The sequence below is a fragment of the Phacochoerus africanus genome, chromosome 3 (genome assembly GCF_016906955.1).
Source record: "Phacochoerus africanus isolate WHEZ1 chromosome 3, ROS_Pafr_v1, whole genome shotgun sequence".
NCBI classification, from domain to species: domain Eukaryota; kingdom Metazoa; phylum Chordata; class Mammalia; order Artiodactyla; family Suidae; genus Phacochoerus; species Phacochoerus africanus.
The window spans coordinates 75,480,272-75,507,462 of NC_062546.1; the positions used below are offsets into that span (position 1 = coordinate 75,480,272).

General features: G+C 34.2%; 1 protein-coding gene across 1 annotated transcript in view; it reads left to right on the forward strand.

Annotated features, from left to right (window-relative positions):
• Nucleotides 1-27,191, forward strand: part of LRP1B (LDL receptor related protein 1B) — a 1,901,444-nt gene that overhangs the window by 1,467,810 nt on the left and 406,443 nt on the right. The window lies entirely within an intron of this gene.

Below are 27,191 nucleotides of genomic sequence, written 5' to 3' on the forward strand. Positions count from 1 at the left end.
TTGGGAGTTTTTTTGGAGAGATGTAGTTGCCAGCTGAGGACACCCACAAGGTGGGATGGCCCCTCAGAGCAAGAGCTGCTTTGGAGAGAAACTGTTTTCAGACTAGTGTACTTGCTGGTTTGGGTAAGGTAGGTCCTTGGGAACACTGGTGCAACATGCTCAGTATTAGCTGGGCTGATGGAGATTGACAGAAATGAGGCCTGCCAGCACCAGGCCAGCTAAGTAGCAGAAGAGTTTAAAAACACGGTACCTTTCATCACTTCTGTACCTGGATAATGTTCCAACAGATCCCTGACACTCAGGCACATGCCCTAAAATCAGTCAATGAATCTCCTTATTGTATGATCCAGGTGATCATCAAACTGCTGCCTTTGCCTTGTAACTTGTAATGAGTGAGTTGGTACATACGCTTTTCAAAATCAGCCTTGGTTCCAACAGCCCTGTGGCTCTCTGATATAAGCCTCACTGATTTTTCAAAGCCAGATGTTATGGAGGCTCATCTTTCCAATGCAAATGCCCTGGGCTGTAGAGTGTGATGTGTTGCTCAGAGCCCTTGTTCCTAGGTGGCAATGCTGCAGTTGTGCTATCCATCCTGCTTGTGCATCACCGAACTGGCTGTGTGGGTTCTGGGTAGACCATGATTCTGCTCCTTTTCTTGTCTTGATGTAGCCTTTTATTTATATCCTTGGTTATATAAAATCTGTTTTATTACTATTCAGATTATTCTCAGAAATAATTTTTCAACATGTATTTTGTACTTTTGGTGTGTCTGTGGGAAGAGGTGAACTCAGCCTTTTCCTCTGACATCTTAATCAAGAAGCCTCTTGGAATTACATTTTGGTAAATCTGGAATAACACATTTCATTCTGTTACATTTTTCACTAGTTACCACAATATAAATTTAAGGATATATGATTATTTAAAGATATTAGAGCGCTCTAAATAGTTTTACCAATCAGATTTAGGGTTAGATCCTTTATATATCTGAATATGGGGAAAGGATAGGATGAAGGCTCTCTCTTTTATCTTTTAAATCCATGTAGAATCTTTTTTTTTTCCTGCTCTGAGGTTTAAAAAGATCAGATGAAAAGAGCCACCAAATACAATTAAATGTGTATTACATGCTCACAGCATGCCATGTATTATTAGATGTGGACAAATAAAGGTGAAAATATCTACTTTGTAACCTCTAGGAATTAAAAGTATGGAAAAAGTAAAATACCATGTTTCACTTTTCATATATGAAGAGCCAAGCCCTTGGCCAAGATGATAGTAAAAACTCACACACTGATGTTATCTTTGGCTTTAAAAACGTAACAGTGATTTATTTTAAAAATAAAAAATGAGAAAATGCTTATTTCAAAAAACAAGATTTTCTTTGAATAATAAATAGGAAAGAAATACAAAGCTGTTAGAATGACTGAAACATTAGACTTCTTAGCCCCTAGAATATGGACCCTTAGAGGAACAGGAGCAGGTTTAAATCTTGAATAAACCAGGAGCAGGGGTGCGGCTACCCCAAAGAAAATAAAGCTGTGCCATCTCCAACATGGGTTGATTTCATGTGTGAAATTTTTACCCTAGAGACTATAGAAATAATCCTGTGGCCAACATTCACATCAGTTTTTTTCAGATTGATGGCTCTCTAAGTTCTCATATGCCCTATGGAGCAAAATCCCAAATGAAATATGAAAGACTTGGCTACATATTATGGCCCAGAAGCCCAGTGAAGGCAACTGACCCACCCAACTAAAAGGAACAAGTGCTAGAAGAGGGGTTAAAAATAAGTAATTTACTTAAGGAGAGCCTGCAAATTCAAATTCCACAATAGATGGATTTTTAAAAAGCTAAACAAAACCCATAATTCAGCAGATGAATAAAAACAAAAACAATTAGAAGGAGATTTGTGTAATTTTTTGAGGACTTCAGAGAGGAAAACGAATACATGGCTATAAAAAGTACAAGAAATAATGCAGTTAGAGATCTTAATTATATGTCAAAATAATTAAAATAAAAAAACTAAAAAATCTTAGAAATGAAAAACAGTCATAATAAAATTAAAAGAAATCCCAATTTATAAAGTTTATATTGGACTAATCAAAGTGCAAATGAACAAATGGGATGCTAATTAATTCATTTATATGTAAATTAGAGAAAAATAACCCAAAACAGAGAGCCCTTGCGAAACTTGGAAGGTAAGTTGGTAGATTCAACATGATTATAGCTAGTAGAGGTTAACAAATGGCAGAGAAGAGAGGGAAGAACCAGAAAGTTGACATTCAAAGTGACAATGATGTTTACTAGAAATGAAAGAAATAGATCCTTAGATTGAAAATGCATTCTGAGTGCTAAACAGAATAACTAAATTAAGTCAGCCATCAAAGTAAAACTTCAGAGAATCATAAAAAAGGGAAGAACCTTAAAATGCTACTAGAAGGAATAGTCAGTTCATGTAGAGGAAGAATAACTGAATTTAAGCAGACTTCTCACTGGCAACATTAGAAATACTTCCAAAATGCTAAGGAAATATATAATTCTGTAACTGACTAAAATGTTATTCAAAATGAAATAAAGCTTATTTAGACATACAAGATCAGTAAGAGTACATCTACATATTTTCACAGAAAAACAAATCTTAAAATAATGTCTTCAAACTTAACTGTAACCCACATTAAGGAGCCTTGTATTTTTACATTATAACTTGGTATATATGTTTCAGTTTTACAGAACAATATCCTTAATATATAGGATACATGCTGATGTTTTGTTTTAGGTAAACAAAACAGGGTTTTTTTTGGTGGAAAAATAACATCATCAAAAATAAGGTAAAATAGTTTCCCTAAATTCTATAATGACTTAAGACATATGCTTAAGTAATACTTTGTTAAGCTAGCAATAAATGATGATAAAAGTATCAATTCAAGAAGAGGATATTATACTTATCAACATATATGCACATAAAATAGAAGCATCCAAAACAGGAAATTAAAAAGGAGGAAACTCAACTGATACCACCGCAATACAAAAACACAACAAACAAACAAAAAAAACATAAGAGAATACTATGAACAATTATATGCCAAAAAATCTGGAAACTTAAAGAAATAGACAACTTTCCAGAGACATACAGCACACCAAAACTGAATCAACAATAGATAACTTGAACAGACTTATCTTTAGAAGTGAAATAGAATGTGAAAAACAAAAACTAACAAAAAACCTCCCTACAAACAAAATTCCAGTACTGGGTAGATTTACAGGTGAATTCTACCAAATGTACAAAAGAAGAACATATACCACTCCTACTCAAACTCTTCCAAAAGTTTGAAGAAGAGGGAACATTCCCAAAGTCATTCTATAAAGTCACCATCATCCTATTAACAAAACCAGACAAAGATACTACCAAAAGAGAAAATCGCAGACCAATAAATTTAAATGCAAAAATCCTCAACAAAGCATTAGCAAACTTAATTCAATAATACATTAAAAAGATCACACACATGAGCTTTGAATCATCCAAAGTTCAGAAAGATGGTTCAACATATGCAAATTAATCAACGTGGCACACCATATTAGCAAGAAAAGGACAAAAACCACATGATCATCTCAGTTAAAGAAAAAGCATTTGGTAAAATTCAACATCCATTCAGGGTAAAAACTCTTACCAAAGTGGTTATAGAGGGAACATATCTCAACATAATAAAAGCCATTTATGACAAACCCACTGACAATTTAATACTCAACAGAGAAAAGCTGAAAGCCTTCTCACTAAGATCTGGAACAGGAAAAGAATGCCCCCTCTCACCACTATTATTCAAGATAGTATTGGTTTATTCCTTTGGTATTTGATTTTTTGGTGCCATTTTTCAATTTTTTTGATATTGAGTTATATGAGCTATTTTTATATTTTTGGAAATGAAGCCCAATATTACAAAACTACAGTAATCAAGACAGTGTGGTACTGGTAGAAAACAGATTTACAGATCAATGGAACAGAATAGAGAGTCCAGAAGTAAACCCAGACACCTATGTTAAATTAATGTCCAATAAAGGAGAAAAGAATATAAAATGGAAAAAAAGACTGTCTCTTCAGCAAGTGCTGCTGGGGAAACTAAAGTGGACAGCTGCATGTAAATCAGTGAAATTAGAACACAACCTCACACTATGCACACATATTAACTCAAAAAGGCTTAAAGATGTAAACATAAGACATGACACCATAAAACTCTTAGAAGAGAATATAGGCAAAATATTCTCTGACATAAATCATATCAAAGTTTTCTAAGGTCTGTCCCATTTCCACCTAATTGGGACCTAATCAAACTTACAAGCTTTTACATAGCAAAAGAAACCATAAAGACAACCTACAGAATGGAGAAAATAGTTGCAAATGATACAACCAACTAGGGATTCATCTCCAAAATATATAAACAACTCATACCATTCAACAACTACAAAAACAAACAACCCAATTAAAAAAATAGGCAAAGATCTAAATAGACATTCTCCAAAGAAGACATATAGATGGTCAACAGCCACATGAAAAGTTGCTCAATATTTCTAATTATAGAGAAATACAAATCAAAACTAAAATGACAATGGCCATCATTAATAAGTCTACAGATAATAAATGCCAAAGAGGGTGTAGAATAAAAAGAACTCTCTGACCCTGTTGGTGAGAATGTAATTTGGTAAAATCGCTATGGAAAATAGTATCAAGGGTCCTCAGAAAACTATAAGTAGAATTACCACATGATCCAGCAATCCCACTCCTGGGCATATATACAGACAAAACTATAATTCATAAAGATACATGCACCCCTATGTTCATAGAAGCACTATTCACATTGACAGATGAATTGATTAAATAGATGTGGTACATATTTACAATGGGACACTACTCAGCCATAAAAGAACACAATAATGCCATTTACAGCAACATGCATGCAACTAGAGATTATCATACTAAATGAAGTCAGAAAAAGAAAGATAAATATCATGTGATATCACTTATATCTGGAATCTAAAATATGGCAGAAATGAACCTATCTCCAAAAAACAGAAACAGACTCACAGACATGGAGAACAGAATTGTGGTTGACGAGAGGTAGGGGGAAGGGTGGGATGGAATGGGAGTTTGTGGTGAGTAGATGCAAATTATTACATTTAGAATGGATTAATATAAAAAAGGTCCTACTATATAGCACAGGGAAATATATCTAATCTCCTGGGATAGACCATGGTAGAAAATAATATAAAAATGAATGTATATATACTTATAACTGAGTCACTTTGCTGTAAAGCAGAAATTGGCACATTGTAAATCAACTATAATTTTTAAAAAGTATGCATAAGATCCTAATGGAAAATATTACAAAATATTAATGACCATAAATGACCATATTAATGACCATAAATTTGAAAAAATTTATTTCCATATCTATGGAAATTTGTCCCAAAGTTTCTATAAGATTAATGTAATTCAAAATGTCAAAAGAGGGAGTTCTCTGATGGCCTAGTAGGTTGAGCCTCCTGCATTCGCACCACTGTGGCCTGGTTGCTGCTGTGTGGTGTAGGTTCAATCCCTGGCCCAGGAATTCCCACATACTGCCTATGTGGCAAAAAAGAAAACACACACACACACACAAACCCAAGAGAGAACCTGAAATAAACATTCCAACTTTCATTTAAAAAAAAAGTCAAAAGACTTTTTTTTTTCATTCAGTTTCACATGCTGATCCTAAAATGTACATGGAAGAGCAAAACTTCAATAATGGATAGGGAAATTTTGAAGAAATACAAACCTATTGTCTCTCTTTGTCAAGAATTTCACTTATTAAAATCATAGTAATTAAAACAATGTAATATTAGCAAAGGAATACTTAAAAAAGAACAGAGGGCTTAAAGCACATTAATACATATATATCTTGTAGATAAATTTTTATAGGTTACCATGATGGTGTTACAAAGCAGTTGAAAAATAATGAGCTGTATTTAATAAATTTTGCTAGTATAATTTTCATAGAAAAATAAAACTAAATTCTATCTCCAGGTCATACTGTATTCAAAAATAAGTTTAAATTACAGAAAAGATGGTGGACTAAAAGGACCTTGAGCTCATTTCTTCTTACAAGCACAGCAAAATCATAATTGTTGAACTATCACCAATAAAAAAGACTACAATATCTACAAAAAAAAGAGATATTCCACATCCAAAAACACAATGAAGAAACCACTAGATGGTAGGAGGGGCTCACCTGCCACCTAATCAAATCCCATATCACCTGGGTGTGTGAACCACAAACTGGAGAATAATTATATTGCAGATGTTCTCCAGTAGGAATGAGAGCTCTGAGCCATGCCAGGCTTTCCAGTATAGGAGTTTAATATTGTGAGAAGGAGCCCCCAAAGCATTAAGCTTTAAAGGCCAGTGAGTCTTGATTGCTAGAGATTCACAGAACTAGGAGAAACAGAGACTCCACTATTGGAAGATACACACAACATGCCATGTGCATCAGGACCCAGGACAAAAGCAGTGACTACATAGGACCCTGAACAAGACCTACTTTCTAGTCCTGGAGTGGGAGACAGCATAGGGGGAAGTTGTGTCTCTCCATGGGCTCTTAAAATCTGGTGGCAGAGACAGGAAGGAATTACATGAACTCTGACTGTAGGCAGCAGTTTTGGCTCCTTAGCACCAGGACCTTGCCCCACTCAACAGCCTGTAAGTTCAAGTGCTGGGATTCCTCAGGCCAAACAACCAAGATGGAAGGAACAAAGCCCCACTCATCATCAGACAGGCTGCCTAAAGACTTCCTCAGCTGACAGCCACCCCTAGACACACCCCTTGATACTGCCCTCTAGATCTGCCCTCTAGAGGGCCAAAACCCAGTTCTACCCATCATTGGCCCCTCCTGCCAGAAAGCCTGAACAAGACTCCAGACCAGCCTCACCCACCAGAAGCAAGGAAACTATGATTTAGAACCTTACAGTACTACACTAGTATTGGCTGGTACCTGGCCCTTGGGTGATGATCAAGATCAAGAAATGTAACTATGATACTACACATATAAAAATATAAATACAAATTTTTTAAAAAATGGCATGGCAAAGGAATATGTTCCAGATGAATAAACAAGATAAAACCCCTTATAACAACTAAGTGAAGTGGAGATAGGCAATCTACTTGAGAATGAGTTCCTAGTAATGATTATAAAGAGTATCTAAGAACTCAAGAAAAGAATGAATGTACAGAACAAGAAGTTACAAGGAGTTTTTAGCAAAGAGAAAATATAAAGTACAACCAAACACAATTGAAGAATGTAATAACTGAGATAAAAATACACTGGAAGCAATCAATAACAGAAACAAATAAGGCAGAAGAATGAAACAGTAGGTTGAAAGACAGAGTAGTGGAAATCAGTCTCACAGAACAGAATAAAGAAAAATGATGAAAAGAAATAAGAACAGTTTAAGATACTTCTCAGACAAGGTCAAATGCACTAACATTCTCCTGATAGAGATTCCAGAGAAGAATTATAGAAAGGGCCTGAGAAAATATTAAAAGAGATAATAGCCAAAACATTCCCTAATATGGGAAAGGAATCAGTCACCCAAGTCCAAGATATGCAGAGTCCCATACAGTACTGAGCCAGGAAGGAACCTACTGAGACACATAGTAATCAAACTTACAAAAATTAAAGAAAATAAACAAATATAAAGCAACAAGGAAAGGTAGAGGGTATTGGGTGTTTGAGGCTGGCATATGCACACTGTTGTGCATGGAACAGACACTGTTGTGTATGGTCAATGAAGATCTGCAATATAGCACAGGAAACTATTCAATATTCTGCGATAATCTATATGGGAAAAGAATCTGAAAAAGAATGAGTATGTGTACATATATAATTGTATCAATTTGCTTTATAGCAGACATTAACATAATATTGTAAATCATTTCTATTTCAATAAAATTTTTTAAATTAAAAAAACATAGAAGTGACAAAAGGAAAGCAACAAACAACATATAAAGCAATCACCATGAGATTATAGGAAGATTTTTTAGCAGAAACTCTGCAGGTTGGAAGGAAGTGACATGATATATTTAGGGTGACAAAAATAAAAAATCTACAGCTAAGAATACCCAGAAAGGCTCTCATTCAGATTTGATGGAGAGCTCAAAAGCTTTACATATAAGCAAAAGTTAAAAGTATTCAGCACCAACTTTACAACAAATGCTAAAGGAACTTCTCTATGCAGAAAAGAAAAGGCCACAACTAGAAAAAAGAAACTTAAGAAATGGGAAAGCTCACCAGTAAAGGAAAAACATACAGTAAGGGTAGGAAATCATCCACACTCAAATGATACCAAGACAAGTAATTATGAGAGGAAGAGAATACAAATTCGGAGTATTTACAATCCATTTGAAATTAAGAGTTCAGCAACTTAAAACAACTGTGATACTTATAGAATACAATATCAAAACTTCATGGTAAACACAAACATATGACCCAGAAATCCCATTCTTGGGCATATATCCAGACAAAACTTTCCTAGAAAAAGACACATGCACTTGCATGCTCATTGCAGCACTATTTACAATAGCCAAGACATGGAAACAACCCAAATGTCCATTGACAGATGAATGGATTAAGAAGATGTGGCGTATATATACACAATGGAATACTACTCAGCCATATAAAAGAACAAAATAATGCCATGTGCAGCAATATGGATGGAACCAGAGACTCTCATACTGCGTGAAGTAAGTCAGAAAGAGAAAGACAAATACCATATGATATTGCCTATATCTGGAATCTAATATATGGCACAAATGAAACCTTGCACAGAAAAGAAAATCATGAACATGGAGAACAGACTTGTGGTTGCCAAGGGGGAGGGGGAAAGAGTGGGACAGACTGGGAATTTGGCATTAATAGATGTAAACTATTGCCTTTGGAAAGGATAAGCAATGAGATCCTACTGTATAGAACTGGGAACTACATCTAGTCACTCTGATGGAGCATGATGGAGGATAATGTGAGAAAAAGAATGTATATATGTATGTGTGACTGGTTCACTTTGCTGTACAGTAGAAAACTGACAGAACACTGTAAACCAGCTATAATGGAAAAAATAAAAGTCATTAAAAAAATCCTCATGTTAACCACAAACAAAAGAAATCTATAATAGATATACACACCAAAATAAAAAGGAATCCAAATGCAATATTAAAGATAGTCATCAAATCACAAAAGAAGAGAACAAGAGGAAAGGAAGAAAAAAAGACCAACCAAAACAAATGCAAAACAATTAACAAAGCGACAATAAGAACATACATATCAATAATTATCTTAAATGTAAACAGATTACATACTCCCATCAAAAGACATAAACTGGCTGAGTAGAAATAAAAACAAGACCCTTATATATGTTGTCTACAAAAGACACACTTCAGATCTAGAGATACATACAAACTGAAAGTGTGGGGATGGAAGAAGACACTCCATGCAAATGGTAATCAAAAGAAAGCTCTTGTGTAGCAATATTCCTATCAGACAAAGTAGACTTTAAAATAAAGACTGTTACAAGAGACAAAGGAAGACAGTACATGATGATGAAGGGACAATCGAAGATGTCACAATTGTAAATATATATGGATCCATAATATAAGCACCTCAATATATGAGGGAAATGCTAACAGCCATAAAAGGAGAAACTGACAGTAACATAATAATAGGGGGGTAACTTAACACCCAATTTACATCAATGGACAGATCATCTAGATGGAAATTGATAAGGAAACAGAACTTATGGGCTTCATTGCTATTTATAGAGAATTTCATCTGAAAGCAGAAGATACATTTTTTTCATGTGCACATGGAAGATTCCCTAGGATATATCACACTGGGCCACAAAGCAAGTCTCATTAAATTTAAGAAAACTGAAATCATATTGAGCATCTTTTTTGACAAAAATGCTATGACTTTAGAAATCAACTACAAGAAAAGAACTGCAAAAAACACAAACACATGGAGGATAAACAATATGCTATTAAAAATATCAATGAATCACTGAAGAAATCAAAGAGCAAATAAAAAAAAAATACTTAGAGACAAATGACAAAGAAAACACCATCATCCAAACCTGAGGATGCAGTTCTAAGAGGGAGGTTTAGAGCAATACAGTCTTACCTCAGGAAGCAAGAAAAATCTCAAATAAGAAACCTAACCTTACACCTAAAGCAACCAGAGAAAGACAAAACCCAAAGTTAGTAGAAGGAAAAAAATCGTAAAGATCAGAGCAGAAATAAATGAGATAAAGACTAAGAAAACAATAGAAAAGATCGAGGAAAGTAAAAGCAGGTTCTTTGAAAAGATACACAAAAGTTATAAACCCTTAGCCACACTCATCAAGAAAAAAAAACTGCAAAAAAAAAGGGAGAGGGCCCAAATCAACTAAATTATAAATGAAAAAGAAATTATAACTAACACTACAGAAATACAAAGGACTGTAAGAGACTAGTACAGGCAACTACATGCCAATAAAATAACAACCTAGAAAAATGGACACATTCTTAGAAAGTTACAATCTCCCAACACTGAACTAGAAAGGAATAGAAAACATGAACAAACTAATTACAAAATTGTTACTAAAATTGAATCTGTGTTTGCAAAACTCCCAACAAACAAAAGTCCAAGATCGGATGGCTTCACAGGTGAATTCTATCAAATATTTAGAGAAGAGTTAACATCTATCTTTCTGAAACTACTCTAAAAATTTGCAGAGTTGATGAAGTTGCCATCACCCAGAAACAGATACAACAGAAAAAAATTACAGGACAGTAATAATAATGGACATAGACACAAAAAAACTCAAAAAAAATACTAGTGGGGAGATGTGCTTGGGTTATGGGATGGAAACCCTGTGAAATTGGATTGTTATGATCATTATATAACTACAAATGTGATAAATTCATTTGAATAATTAAATAAAGGTGGGACAAAAAAGAAAAAAACTCTCCAGAAAGTAGGCATAGATGGAACTTACCTCCACATAGCAAAGGCTATATATTACAAACCCACAGCTAGCATCATACTCAAAGGTGAAAACCTGAAAGTATTTCAGAAAAATACGTTAAGAAAAAGACATCAGAGTTCTCACTGTGGCTCAATGGTAAAGAACCTGAGTAGTATCCATGAGGACATGGGTTTGATCCCTGGCTCTGCTCAGTGAGTTAAGGATCCAGCATTGCTGTGAGCCACGGTGTAGGTCACAGATGACGTTCAGATCCTGTCTTGCTGTGGCTGTGTTATTCTACCCCTAGCCTGGAAACCCATATGTGGTGGGTGTAGCCCTAAAGAGACAAAAAAAAAAAAAATGTCTACTCTCACCACTTTTATTCAACATATTTTTGGAAGTCCTAGCCATGGTAGTCAGAGAAGAAAAATAAATAAAAGGAATCCAAATTAGAAAACATGAAGTAGACCTGCCACTGTTTGCAGATTATATGATACTATACATAGAAAATCCTAAGGATGCTATCAGAAAACTACTATAGATCATCCATGAATTCTGTCAAGTTGGAGGATACAAAATTAATACACAGAAATCTCTTGTATTTCTATACACTAACAATGAAAGATCAGAAAGAGAAATTAAGGAAATAAGCCCATTTATCATAACATCAAATAGAATAAAATACCTAGGAAAAAACCTACCTAAGGAGGCAAAATATCTGGACTTTAAAAACTGTAACATGTTGATGAAAGAAATCAAAGATGACCAAAAAAGATGGAAAGACATACCATGTTTTTAAATTGGAAAAATCAATATTGTCAAAATTACTATACTACCCAAGGCAATCTGAGTCAATGTGATCCCTATCAAATTACCAATTGCAATTTTTACAGAACTAGAACAAAAAAAAATCAAAATTTTTATGGAAACACAAAATATCCTGAATAGCCAAAGCAATCTTGAGAAAGAAAAATGGAGCTGGAGGAATCAGGCCCCCTGACTTCAGACAGTACTGCAAAGTTATAGTCATCAAAACAGTTTGGTAGTAGAACAAAAAGAGAAATATGTATTAAGGGAACAGGATATAAAGTCCAGCAATAAACCCACATACCCATGTCAATTAATTTACAATAAAGGAGGCAAGAGGAGTTCCCATCGTGGCACAGTGGTTGACGAATCCGACTAGGAACCATGAGGTTGCGGGTTCGGTCCCTGCCCTTGCTCAGTGGGTTAACGATCCAGCGTTGCCATGAGCTGTGGTGTAGGTCACAGATGCAGCTCAGATCCTGTGTTGCTGTGGCTCTGGCGTAGGCCGGTGGCTGCAGCTCCAATTCAACCCCTAGCCTGGGAACCTCCATATGCCACGGCAGCGGCCCAAGAAATGGCAAAAAGACAAAAAAAAAAAAAAAAAAAGGAGGCAAGAATATATAATGGAGAAAAGCCAGTCTCAGTAAGCACTTGTGGGAAAACTGAATAGCCACATGTAAAATAATGAAAATGAAATGTTTTTAACACCACACACAAAAGTAAATTCAAAATGGATTAAAGACCTAAACATAAGACTGGACACTATAAAATTCCTAATGGAAAACATAGGCAGGTCACAATTTGACATAAATCACACCATTATCTTTTTTAGATTCATCTCCTAAAGTAATTAAAAATAAAAGTAAACAAATGGGACCTAATTAAACACACAAGCTTTTGCATCACAGAGGAAACCATAAACAAAATGAAGACAATCTACAGAATATATTGAGAAATGATGCCAATGACAAGGGACTAATCTCCAAAATATACAAATAGTTTATGCAGCTCAATATTAATAAAACAAATAATACAATCCCCAAGTGGACAGATTTAAATAGACATTTCTCCAAAGAAGCTACATGAAAAGTTGTTCAAAATTGCTATTTATTGGATAAATGCAAGTCAAAATTACCATGAGGTATCATCTCGCACCAGTCATAAGGGTCAAAATCATCAAAAGTCTACAAATAATAGGGAGTTCCTATTGTGGCTCACCCTGTTATGAACCCGAATAGTATCCATGAGGATGTGGGTTTGATCCCTGGCCTCTCAGTCGGTTAAGGATCTATCACTGCCATGAGCTGTGGTGTAGGTCACAGATGTGGCTCAGATCCCACATTGCTGTGGCTGTGGCATAGGCTGGCAGCTGCAGCTCCAATTTGATCCCTAGCCTCCTGGAAACTTCCATATGTCTGAGGTGCAGCCCTAAACACAAAAAACAAAAAAAATGTCTACAAATAATAAATGCTGGAGAGGGTATGGAGAAAAGGGAACTCTCCTACACTGTTGGTGGGCATGTAAATTGGTGCAGTCACTATGGAGAACAGGATGGAGGTTCCTTGCAAAAATGAAAATGAGAGCTATCATGTAATCCAGCAATCCCACTCCTGGACATACATCCAGACAAAACTATAATATGAAAAGACACATGCACCTCAATGTTCACTGCAGCACTATTTACAATAGTCAAGACATGGGAGCAACCTAAGTATTCAACAAATGAATGGCTAAAGAAGATATGCTATGGAATATTAGCCATAAAAAAGAATGAAATAATGCCATTTGCGGCAACATGGATGGACCTTGAGATTATGATGTTAAGTAAACCAGAGAGGGATAAATATTATATCACTTATTTGTATAATCTTTAAAAATTATACAAATTAACTTATTTATAAGACAAAAATAGACTCACATAGAAAACAAAATTTTGGTTGCCAAAGAGGAGAGGTGGGGGAGGGGCAGGATAAATTGGCAGATTGGGATTAATATATAAGCACCACTACATACAGAATAGATAAACAACAAGGCCCTACTCTATGGCACAGAGAACTATACTCAATAATTTATAATAATCTATAAGGGAAAAAATCTGAATAAGAAAATTTGAATAGTTTCAAGTGCTGTACACTTGAAACTAACATGATACTGTAAATCAACTGTATTTCAATAAAAATGTTTTAAAAGAAAATATTACCAATAAAAAATAAGTTCCAAGTACATTAAAGATGTAAATGTGATATTTTTTAACTTCAAAGAAATATAGAAGAATATATTTACGAACTCTGATGGGAACATAATTCAAAAATTAGACACAGAAAGTGTAAATTTAGTATATTTTACCTCATTGAAGTTAAAATCTCTTTGCAGTAGAAAACATAATTTTTTGGCAGGGTTTTAGGGTTGTACCTGGGGCATATGGAAATTCCCAGGCTAGGGGTCAAAACAGAGCTATAGCTGCTGACCTATGCCACAGCCACAGCAACACCAGATCTGAGCCGCCTCTGCAAACTACACCATAGCTCATGGCAATGCCAGATCCTTAACCCACTGAGCAAAGCCAGGAATCGAACCTTCATCCTCATGGACACTAGTTGGCTTTGTTTCCTCTGCACCACGAAGGGAACTCCCATATAAAGAAATTTAAAATTCAAAACAAACAAAACACTAGCTTTAAATATTTGTATTTACTAAAAGTAACAAAGAATTGCAACTGGAGTTTGTAATGTACCACTACAAAATGTACTAGAAATTTGGGAAAGTTATGATAGGAGGCAGTTCTCAGAAAAGGAAACAAAATTATATTAAAGTATATCAACCTCACCAATCATCACAGAAATTCCTCATCAAACAATGAGATGATATTTTCTACCCACAAATTTGGGAACTTTTTTTTGAAGGTTGATAATGTGGAGGAACCATGACTCTCAGAATACTACTGAGAATGACAATTTTGTACACTTTAGCCATTTTGCAATATTTTGAAATATTGAAAGAGTACACATTCTTCCATGTAGCAATTCCCACTTTTAGAGTAAACTTTGGCAACTGTACTTTTAGAGAGAATAATGGCATACTGTACAACAATAAAATGACAAAAAAAAATTTGATTAAAATATACAATAAAAATGTTGCCAAATGATACTACTTTAAGGAATGTAATGTTGAAAATATGCTAAATAATGAGATATATTATTTTTGGAATGGAAGATACATAGTAGTATTTTTTTTTGTCTTTTGACTTTTTAGGGCCACACTTGTGGCATATAGAGGTTCCCAGGCTAGGGGTCTAACTGGAGCTGTGGCCGTCGGCCTATGTCACAGCCACAGCAATGTGAGATCCAAGTCACATCTGCAACCTTTGCTGCAGCTTGGAGCAATGCCATATCCTTAACCTACTGATAAGGCCAGGGATCAAGACTGTATCCTCACAGATACTGTCAGGTTCTTACTCCCCTGAGCCACAGTAGGAACTCTGGTTCTAACACAACTTTAATGTGTTTCTTTTTAAAACTCTGAAGCATTTATAACAAAATAGTAAGATGTATTATTCATTATATTACCACTTCTATACTCAAGGCTATTGGTGGAAATATGCCTTCTCTTAAAATGTATTTCACTAAAAATATTTATCTCTTTAAATAGGCTAGCTCTATATTCTTTTATGAGTGTCCAAAATACATTATGTTACTTTTTTCTTTTTGCAATTTCAAAGGTAAAATGTCAGCTTTTAAAAAAATGTGTTCATTTTTTTTATTTGTTTGGTATTATCCTAGAGATATTCAGCCTCAAAGTGTAAGAATTTTAGCTATTAAAATTGTAAGATTTCATAAAAGAAATAACTTTTAGTCATGTTATACTTATTAGATAAATAAATTTTCAGATTACCTATTTAGATAATTGCAACTACTGTAAAAGTATAATGAAGTACTGTTTTATTAGATACTGAAATTACCAAGATAAGAAAAAGTTAAAAATCAAAGAATGAGAGTTGTGCCTAGGGAGTCAGCAACTGGTGAGGCATGGAATAATTTTTATGGTCCAAAGGAAGAAAGAGGGTAACAGTTATTAATTATGGAGAACAAAATCTAAAGTGAATTATGATTAGTGGTAAGGAAAAGATAACATGGGATCTCTTCCTCATTATGTTGCAGGCTATAAATTAGTTTCACTATAACATTCATGAATTCAAATTTTCTCGATATTGGTGTTTTTCACAGAAGATGGCCTATGGCAGGTGTTAGAAAGGAAATAATTTTTTCTGGACCCTGTTATGGTCAGTGAAACACAAATTAAACTGAATTTAAAAACAGCTTAACAAGAAAAAAGGCATACAACTGTTTTATATTAATTTTAATATGTACATGTAGACCTTTATGGAAGAGAATGAAGACCTAAAGAAGTAGTTAAATCCAGGAGCTTACACACAATTTTTCCAAAGGGTGATAAATTATAGAGAAATGGTTAAACAAAGTAAAGAGTTTTGGGCTTCTAGAGGCAGTTGTTTGTAGGGAGGTAAATATATGGGAGAAACTAATGGAAAATAAGGGTTATTTAATAAGATGTTTTTGCAGACACATTTCAGTGGTACCTTCATATCCAGTGATAATGATCATTCCTGGTAAAAGAGAAGGGACCTTCACAGAGGGAAATTTATGTCCAGTTTTTAGGTAAATGGGATGAGAGTAGACCTTCTCCTGCATCTACTGTTTCCCAGTCTTCTTCAGCTCAAAATAATCCTCTTGATAAAGTGGCATGTTTTGGGGTGTCATACTATAACCTCTCCTTAGGCAGGATAATTCTAAAGTCTCTTACCCTACAACAGCAATCAAGACCAGGGCCAGAAGGCAATGACATACCTGAACAAGAAACACTGGAACCTTGGGTAGAAAAATTCATGAGGGGTATCATGCTAGAGAAGGAAACTATAATTTTGAGTCATTTGTAGAACCTTCTACTGAAGTTCCACAAGGTCAATATGAGGCTGGTTCAGGTCTTAGAGGCAGAGAACTGACAAGGAGAACTCAAGAATCTTCAGTCACCGGTGTTAAGATCATTCAGACTAAATGTTGCACAGTTCTTCATAGATGTGTCGGAATAGCTGACAACAATAGAAGGAATGGTAGGTAATGTGGGCTAATAATCAGGATTGCCATGGTGAGAAACACGAACCTACCAAAAAAGTAGCTGAAAAATTTTCTGTAAAGATGTTCAGGCTCAGAAGACCACCCCTGTATATTATGTTAGATGGTCCGACAAGCTTTCTGTTTGCATAATCAGAAACTTCTGGGTCATATCCATGTGAAAGAGAGTTAGAGCCAATGTTTATCCACAAACTAGAAATCTATGGTGAGCTCTAAAAAGTGTTTTAGTTAATGAGTCAGATTAGGAACTGAGGAATGGATGAATAGGAGACTGGAAAACTGATGCAGCTCTAAGAGAATCAATCAATTGTAGAGATGTTAGGTGAATTTTAGGAGCAGAAAGTGATTTAGGTATGAATAAATGTCTCCGTATTGGCTCATTGCCAAGTGAAGTGTCAGTAGGTGAGAGAGATTGGGGATAGTGAATCTACTAATCCCTGATCAGAGTAATTTCTGTATTAAATGACGGTTTAAGCATAATTATATATATTTCTTTTTTGATCCCTAGGAATTGAGAGAGAATTTTATATGAAACAGCTTTGATTGTATAACAAACCATTCCAGAATTCAGTTTCTTAAATAAACAACTGCTTATTTATCCCATTATTCTATGGGTTGGCTGAATGGTTCCTCTTGTCTGTGTCAGCTTTTCAGATCTCTGGACAACTGGCACATCAGATGGTAGCTAGATGATCAAGGATGGCCTTCTTTATATGCTGGAAAGTTGGAAGGCTGTGTTCTGGGTTACTGGGTCACAAATATCTCACTACATAACAGACTATCTTGGGATGGCCTCAGAGTCCCAGGAAAGAGCTGGGCTCCAAATGCAAACATTTTAAAAGCCGTATTCACTAATCTCTCACTGGTCAATGCAAGCCACATGGCCAAGTCCAGATTCAGAGGATGGAAAAATAAACTCTGATGGGAGGAGACACATACATGGAGGAGAAGAATTTCCAACATCTGCAATCAACACAATTGTATAAGTGACTATTAGCCTATCTCCAGAACTCCTAAATAATACATTAAAATTTAGCCAGGCTTTTTGAAACTCTTTTTTATTAATTATATAATGTTTCTTGACAGCCAATAGTTAGCAATGCCAATAATATCTGGCTTCATACATGAGCTATAATTTAATGTGTATTGGATAGCAAAGAAATAAAATGAGAGAGGAAAGGATTATCTAGTAGGGAAAAGTTATAACAAAACTATGAAAGGTTAACAGATTCAAAGCACTGAATTGATTCTGTCAGACTTCAAGAATATAAACTTTTTCAGATTTAGCTCAAATAATGCTGAATTTTCCTCACAAATCCTTTGTGATTAGTTGCTATTAAGCCACTCTAATTGCCCCTCATTTTTATGTAAGCAATGTGACTGAAAACCTTTTTTTTTTTTTTTTTGTAGTTTTGACTTGAGTGAGGAAGTTGTAAATGGCAACTAAGGGGAAAAATCTGTGATATAGTGTTAGCAGAGGCATTTTTCACAGAAAGTAATAAAAGAAAGTATACATATTAGAACTTTTCTTTCCTTTTGAGAGATGTATGTCATGAATTCAGCAGATGAAATCAATGTACTGTGAATTACAAATAGGTCTTTGAGGGGCTGGATGATGAATTCAAAATTCTTAAGAAAACAGTAGAGCACCTGTAGAAATAGGCAAGGACAAGTGAATCTAAAGCTCCTCTTGAAAGATAATTATTATTTGTAGAAGTAAAGCTGTCTGTTATTATTTGAAGGGTCAAGAGATTTCAATTTAATATACCCACTAAAATATGTTTAGTTTTTTAGGTTTATAATAGAAGAATGAACAAGTTTATCAGAAATCAAGATATCTGCATATTCAACTTGCTGTTATTGTAAGCTTTTCAGTATAATATATCTGGTTAAAAGTGCTGAGAGACCTGCTGTATAGCACAGGGAACTCTACCCAATATTCTATTATAATCCATTTAAAGAAAAAATCTGAAAAAGACTGGATGTTTGTACATGTATAACTGAATCACTTGGTTGTAAAGCAGAAATTATCACAACACTGTAAATCAACTATACTTGAATAAAATTTTAAAAAAATTAAAAAGAAAGCACTGACAGATATAATGTTCAAATAATTTTTACTAAAGCAAACCATTATGTGAATATAAGTTTCCTAAGGCAGAAATCAATGTACAGATTTTTCCTTAGGTTTTAATTATATTGCTTTTAAAATAGTGTAAGTAAAGATAAATTTATTTCAGAATTTTTCAGTCTTATTTGTAACATCTACTCTAACACAGCATGTGGCTTAGATTGCAAGACCACTCTTGCAGAAAAGCAGTCTCAATAATACTTCAAGCCATATTCAAATGAATGTTTTCAGCTCTTGCAAACCTTGGTAACTTTAAAAAATTTCTATACTGTTTAATTTTCAATAAGTAGTTCTATTTTACTGACATAAAGCTTTATTGATAAAGCTAACTGTTAACCAGTACTTTCCTCCAACTACAGTATTTGCAGGAGACATTTCCATTTCCTAAACAATTTAAACCAGTGGTCTTCCTCCTTTTCATTCCTTTTCATTCAGTCTTTCCTGTAAGAAAGCACTGTTACTAATGCCTTAGTGCACTTATCAATCTCCTCACAATTTTAAATACTACTTTTTGAATCTTGTTCTGTTTTCACTTTCATCTCATTTTGTTTTTTTACTTTATTTTACTTATTTTTTAATTATTTCCCCAATACAATTTTTTTTCTACTGTAAAGCATGGTGACCCAGTTACACATACTTGTACACATTCTATTTTCTCACATAATCATGCTCCATCATAAGCGACTAGACACAGTTCCCAGTGCTACTTTCTTCTATAACGTAACAACTGCCTGGATCTGATCACTTCTTAGCATTTCTTTACCTAAAAGTCCTTGAACTTAGGGTTGCTTCCCTCAGAACACATTCTGATTACATTGCATCCAGCCTATATTATATATATTAGCATGTTTTTTATCTGAATTATAATTATCATACACTTCCTCATTATCCAATTAATTTTTTGTTGACCACACTCATTTTTTTTCCCAAATCTGAACCAAGAGATATTTAATGTTTTCCTATCATGTCCCTATACTACCAAATGCTCCTCCCTATATTTTCTATTTTCGACTGTACAAGTGCAGTTCCTACAGAAACTTCCTCCCTCCCTATTTCCCTTTTAGACAGTTCAATCATTCTGGGATCTTTATTTAGTTATTATTACCTCAGGTCCAAAACTGCCAATTTATCTCTTCACTAATGGAAATGTGAAATCTCTAGACATTTACTGAAAATGTCCAATTATTTTCTTAATGTCAACTTAGAATCAACATACCAAAGTCAATTTTCCATCTAAAAATCAGAAACCTTCCTATTTTCATTGTTAGTAAAATCATTACTTTTCTTCCAGTCAGGATATAGCCCTACAATTATTTTTTTTGACTTCTTCTTCTCCTTTATCTCCTGAGCCATTTATCCACCAAGTGCTTTTCTTATCCATTGTCACTATTAAAGAACATGTTTTCATTCCTTCATTGATGAATAACTACTAATCTCCTTATTTCCCCTTTCCTGCCTTAAGATTTTAAAAGTTTCTAACATGGAGAACAGTTCATTGAATTTTCTCCTAAAACACTGATTAAGTCAGTACTTTCTGCATCTCAAATTTTAATTCATTTACATCCTCTCCAGGTGTTGTGTGATCCACATTTAGTTGATCTAGCTCACCCAAAATCTATCTACTGTGTAAAATTGACCTTTTCCTCCATTCCTATTAACACCCTTTTGTCTCAAGAACATACACATTCTTTTTAAAACTCCATGTATTTACTCATGTTGTTAAACTAGAAGAGAAAAGATTTTTATGACTGTTCAACTGGTCTCTACTTTGGGGGATCATTATAATTCAATTCACATCCCTCCATGGCATTAAAAGATGTGGATTTTTCCCATAGTGATTTCCCTTTTAAAAAACATTGAAGATTTTTCATGTGTACTTTACATCCTTATTCCTTTAATTACTATATGCTCTTCTTTTATTTCTATTTGATCTCCCCAAAGAAATGGTAAGCTCTTTTAGGCAGGGTCCACTGCATATACTCTTTCCTCACCCTTTATAACCTAAAACAGAACTCATCACTCAGTGGATAATTTAAAATAACTATTATGAAACTACTATATACCAGCCATATAATTAGGTTGCTAGAGGTCTTGTCTTAAAGCTTCATTTGCAAAGTAAAAACAATTATTTGACTTATATTGCTTGCCTGGTTGGACTGTTATAATTATCAAGGGGAGGAAATATAGAGAAAATATGAGGGGTAATGTAGAATACTGGTCAGAGCAGGGATTTTAGAACGAGGTAGGTATCTACCTATATTCAACCCATCTCCTCCTTTGGCATTCACTTACAAGCTATCTCCTTGGGCAAATTATTCATCTCTCCTTACCTCAGTTTTCTCTTCTAGAGACAAGAATGTTATTCACAATCTCAGAAGGTTGATGAGATGCAAATAGCTAACTTACGTTGCTTAGAACAGTACCTAGAATTTAGTAAGCACTCGATGAGCATAAACTATTATGAATTGTTGCCTTCATTTTCCTTAGTTGGCTCATTTCTTAGAGCTACTTCATTATAATTTAGAATAATCTAGCCAGATTTAAAATGACCACTGTAGTATTCAAAGATTTTGAAGAACTGATGTAATTTCTCCCTCTGACCTTTCAAATACTATGAATGAAGAAAGTAGACTGTCCCTAAGGAGAGGGACCTCTGTGAGTGAACAGCACTTGGGCTCCATAGCTCGCAATTACTTCTCAGTGTTTCTAGAGCTTGTACACTCAATTCATACATCTTCTGGACATTAGTTTTTCCTTAGAATTGCATGACAGAAGATATTCATTTGATAACAACAGAATATGCTAATTTCAGTAGCATAAGTAAATGGGGCTGGAGATGAAAAAACAATAGAAAGTAATATATTCAAGGTGATAAAATGAATTCCTATCATTAGAAGCATTTGATTTTCCAAAGATCCTAATACTTCTCTGTCTTCCATCCTTTACAACTAGAAGACTGCTGAAAATTTATGTTTAATTGAGTACCAAGATAGAAACAACACTAGATAAAATCTGAAAAAGAAACCTAAATGAGAATGTTGGTAAATATAAGTATGCATTACATATACAAATATAAGTATACAATATAATGCATACAAATATAAGTATGCATTACATGCCTGCATCATGTAATAAGGCACATTCTCATAAGTATCTTTTCCCTTTTGAACCTGAAGGATAATGTTATTTAGAAACCTGTATGTTAGAATTATTCATTTATTCATAAAAGTCTGAAATGGCAAATCCTTTGTAGGTGTAAAGTTCTGTGTTTTTGCTATATTCGCAAAACCCTGGGATTTGAATGGACCGAACATGATGAAAAGAATTGGCAAGGGAGGTCACCTAATAGTAACCTGCATGCTTAGGATGACAGGGGTGTTTAAGTCTGGAACAGCTAATGTCTGTGAAATTGCCTGTTAGTTTTAACTATTAATTTGGTGGATAATAAGGGGAAATGAGATTAATTTAGTCACCATCACTCAAAAGACATCTCCAATAACCTTTCTACTCTACTAATATTAAGCAGAGAATAGGGTTCAGCAAAAAGATAAGCATTTGTTCCAAAATAAAAATAGAAGCGTAATTTCTGAAGCAATTTTATCAGAAATGACATGAGGCATATATTTTTACTTAGAATCCAAATTCAACAATTGATTAAATACCTCTTACATAATATTAGACATTTATTTATAACTTATTTTGTAAACTTCCTAACATTTCCTTCAGTCTGATTTATCTCTATTGATATTACTATAAAATATATTCACAAAGCAATGGAGAAGAGTGAAAAAGCAAAATTTCAGACAGATACTTGTACTTAACACATTACATATTACAGTCATTCCAAAGAGGTATTAATGACAAGTGGGTTATTTAAGCTATACAGAGTGAAAATCAATTCATAAGTGTTCTACATGCTCAAACGCAGAGGATTCTTTCTGTATAATTTGTATATACGAACTGTAAAGATTCAGAGATTAGGGAGGCTAAGTCTCTATTTTCTGAATGTAAACCCAAATTATTCTATTCATATTTCTTAAATGTCTACTCTACTAAACAACTGCAACGTATTGAGTAAGACATTTTCTCTTTTGCCTCTAGATAGATGTTGAATGTGCTGTTTCCTTACTTGTATTTCTCTTGTGTTCACACTTTGGATTTTAGTATACCTCCTTCTTGATACACATGTGGTACATACACACACACATACACATATACACACACACCCCTGAAGTCAGAGATAAGCTCATCTTCCTCAGTTTGCACAATTGGCAAATAGCTTTATTATAATATCATTTTCTTTTTATTGAAATAGCTTCTTTTCCTTGCACATTAGTACATTTCCAGCACAGCCCATTGTAGGCCCTCAGGGCACTGTGTTGACTATTGTGCAAATGCCTTTGGGAAAGGATAACCCTTCTGCAGACTTGTTGGAACTTAAACAATCAGTAGGTATTCACCAAAGGAAGGAATGCTATTTTCTCTGAAAACCAAGATCCTTGCCCTTTTGGAATTTACAAGGAGGTAGAGACAATTTTATTGGCAGACACAACTGTAAGTTAGTATGACACAAGGGTGGTAGGGGTATATACAGAATTTTCTGGTCACTCAGAGTAAAATGAAATCTCTGCAGTCAGTATAATGGAAGGGGCTTTGTAGAGTAGATGGTCTGAACTGCCAGTTTTGTCATATTATAATGAACTCTGACCAATGACCATAAGGATAAACTGATGACTTCTGCTTATGAATCAGGTTATTAATATGTTCTGAGAATATTAAGACAACAAACATTTATCTTACTTTAAAATCATCTGGTAATAGATGGCTTCTTAAAATAGAAGCAACTTCATAATATGGTTTGTGGTTATATCCACATATGCCATTCTTGTTTTTCCTATGCACAAACTTTCTTAGGCACAGAATATGAATCTCATCTATATAATGGTTTACCTTACTTAGTGAGTACACACCAAGTGCTCCTTTTCTATTACTTCGTTCCTTACAAAAGTAATTGGATTAGTAGTAAAGCAGAAATGAATTTTAGTGTCTGGATTTGAATAATCTTAAAAAAAAAGAAGAGCTTTACCCAAATTTAATATTTTCTTATCTTTGACTGAGGAGACGGAATCACAGTGAGTTGTCAAGTAGTATAATACTTTTACACAAGACAATACTGCACTCCTAAATTATCACCTCCCTACAGACCTCTGTTAAATTATCATTTTTATTATTGCCTTATTTAATTCAATCTGTCAAATATTCTTTTAGTACCTACCAAGAACAGAATCTGCTTACTCTCATTTAAAAGGACTTTACATCAGGTTTAATCCATATATATCTTATTTATTTATTCTTCATAAAAAGTATTTGGAGTGTTTTATTTCACTGATATGAAAATATCCTTTATTAACTTGAGCTATTACTCTTTCAGCTTTAGGTGTGAATGGTTTAATAAATAATGCTAACGTATTGGTTCTTTTGCTTTCACTTTATTTCATTTGTTTCAAAAATATTTACTGTGGGAATCCCCATTGTGGTGCAGTAGAAATGAATCTGACTAGTATCCAAGAAGATGCATGTTCAATCCCTGGCCTCGCTCAGTGGGTTAAAGGATCCACCATTGCCTTGCCCTGTGGTGTAGGTCACAGATGCAGCTTGAATCTGGTGTTGCTGAGGCTGTGGCATAGGCCAGCAGCTGTAGCTCCTTTTTGACCCCTAGCCAGGGAACTTACATATGCCCTAAAAAGCAAAAAAAAAAAGAAAAAAAATTACTGTGCCTTTAGTACATTATGCTATATATTATGAGAAACGTGATTCCATGTTTATTCAGCACTCTTCATTTGAAAAGCCAGAAATGTAATTTATATATAACAACATTGTAAAAATTGTTAGCATTGAAAACATGAGCCATAGCCAAATAAATTTTCTCTTTGGTAACCATCATGAATGAGGTAATATTTTTGTTCAATAATGCTAATAAAGCTACTTTTATGGAGTCATATATTCTCATAACTTATACCCATGTAGCTTAACTTCACACACACATTTAATGCAGTAAACCATTTCATGCAGTGCTGCCATTTAAGATCCGCAAAAATCAATAGTGTTATTTGCATGATTGTAGGACTACTCATATTTTCTTAAAGAGTACAAATCATATTTAAAATTGCAAATATGATAGCTAAATCTTTTCTTACACATAGCCATCACAAAATTATGTTTTTAGATATTTATCTTATTCACTTTTGTAATATCAAAATCTAGGTCATATTATTCAGTCCTCATCATCATTATGTTTATTGATTCCTAGAGATATTTGGTTAGTACTCTGTTGAGATTAAAAGCATGGATTTAGGAGTAAGTGAGACTTGAATTCAAGTTTAGGTTCTGTTTAAGCCTTAACTGAAAATTAGGGAAAGTATAAGCATCAACTTATACTTTGAAGATTAATGAAAACGGTGACAATAGAGTGCTCACCATAGTACCTGGCCCAAACTATTCTGGTCAGGTAATAGCTGTTTTTGATTGTAAAGGTAAAATGAATTTTAATTCAGTCTGAAGGAGCCACTAGAGAAAGTTTGTTGCTGTTTTGACAAAGTCACAATGCAGAAGGGATGCTGACTTACTTTTTTCTTGATTCACAAAACACTAAATATGCTAATTATTTTTTACTTAATTCTTTACTTGTTAGCAAAGAAAAATAATTATCAGTGTATGAAAGCTCATAATTATGAATTCATTTTTATTCCAGAGTAATAAGGATGCTGAGGAAAAGGATAGCTCAAACCTGCTGTTGAAGTAATCCTACTCTTGTTCTGACCAGACAGAGGAACAAACATTTAAGATTCTCTTAATGTTCTTTGTCATGGATCAAATGGTCTCCCCTCCCCCAAACCCTAAATTTATGCGTCGAAATCCCGACCCCCAGTACCTCATATTGTGACTGTATTTGGAGATAGGGCCTTCAAAGTGGTTAAAATAAGGTCATATGGGTGGGCCCTAACTCAGTATGACTGGTGCCCTTATAAGAGGTAGAGATTAGGACATAGACAACAAAGACCGTGTGAGGATGCAGCAAGAAGGTGACCATCTGCAAGCCAAGGAGAGAGGCCTGAGAAGAAACCAAACCTGCTGACAGCCTTATCTCAGACTTCCAGTCTTTAAAACTATAAGAAAATTAATTTCTGTTGTTTAAGCCACCTTGTCTGTGTTAGCAAACTAATATGATATTCAAAGGCTGGGACCAGTGGATTATTTTTAGGAGAAAACATATATGTAGATTTGTAACTAGTTATATATATAACACTTCCTTTTGTTTTTTTAAGGGAAAATAAAAATTGAATGTCTTATCCAGCTTTAAATGCTAATATGTTCTGAAGTTTTAGAAGCATTAAGATCTATGCTAATTTTGAAAGTCTCATAGGCAAGAATTGAACACTACAGTATAAATAGGAAATTTAGTAATATTGATCTTTCTGATGAATATCTACTAAATTCCACAAAAATTTTGTTTGTATCTCATTCCAAAGGAAAGGCATTTTATGGGAGAAAACACATGAAATACACATATGATTCTGCAGTTTTCTTTGCTATTATCTTAAAACTCCATACTTGCCCTCACCATTCTCAGAAATTTTCTCCTTATCTTACAGGGAAAAAGTAGAGGGGTTAAGAAAATATCTTCAGATTCACTAATTTTCATTTACAAAATTAATCAGTTTTATTGAGATATAGCAGATAAGAATTGGGACTCTAAAATGACTCCTTTGCTCAAATCATGGTTCTGCTCTTTAGTAATTGTGTGATTTCTGTAAATTATTAACACCTCAGAGTTTTCTCATCTGTAAAATAAGAATAATAGTAACAACCACATCAAACACAGTTACACACGTGTATGTGTGTATATATATATACATTTCAAATATTGTCAGCTATTACCTTTACTATTATTTACCATTATTATCATTTGTTATTATTTGCTCATTTTTTACTTTTTATTTATTTACTTTTTTGTCTTTCTGGGCTACACCCGCAGCATATGGAAGTTTCCAGGCTAGGGGTAGAATCGGATCTGTAGCTGCTGGCTT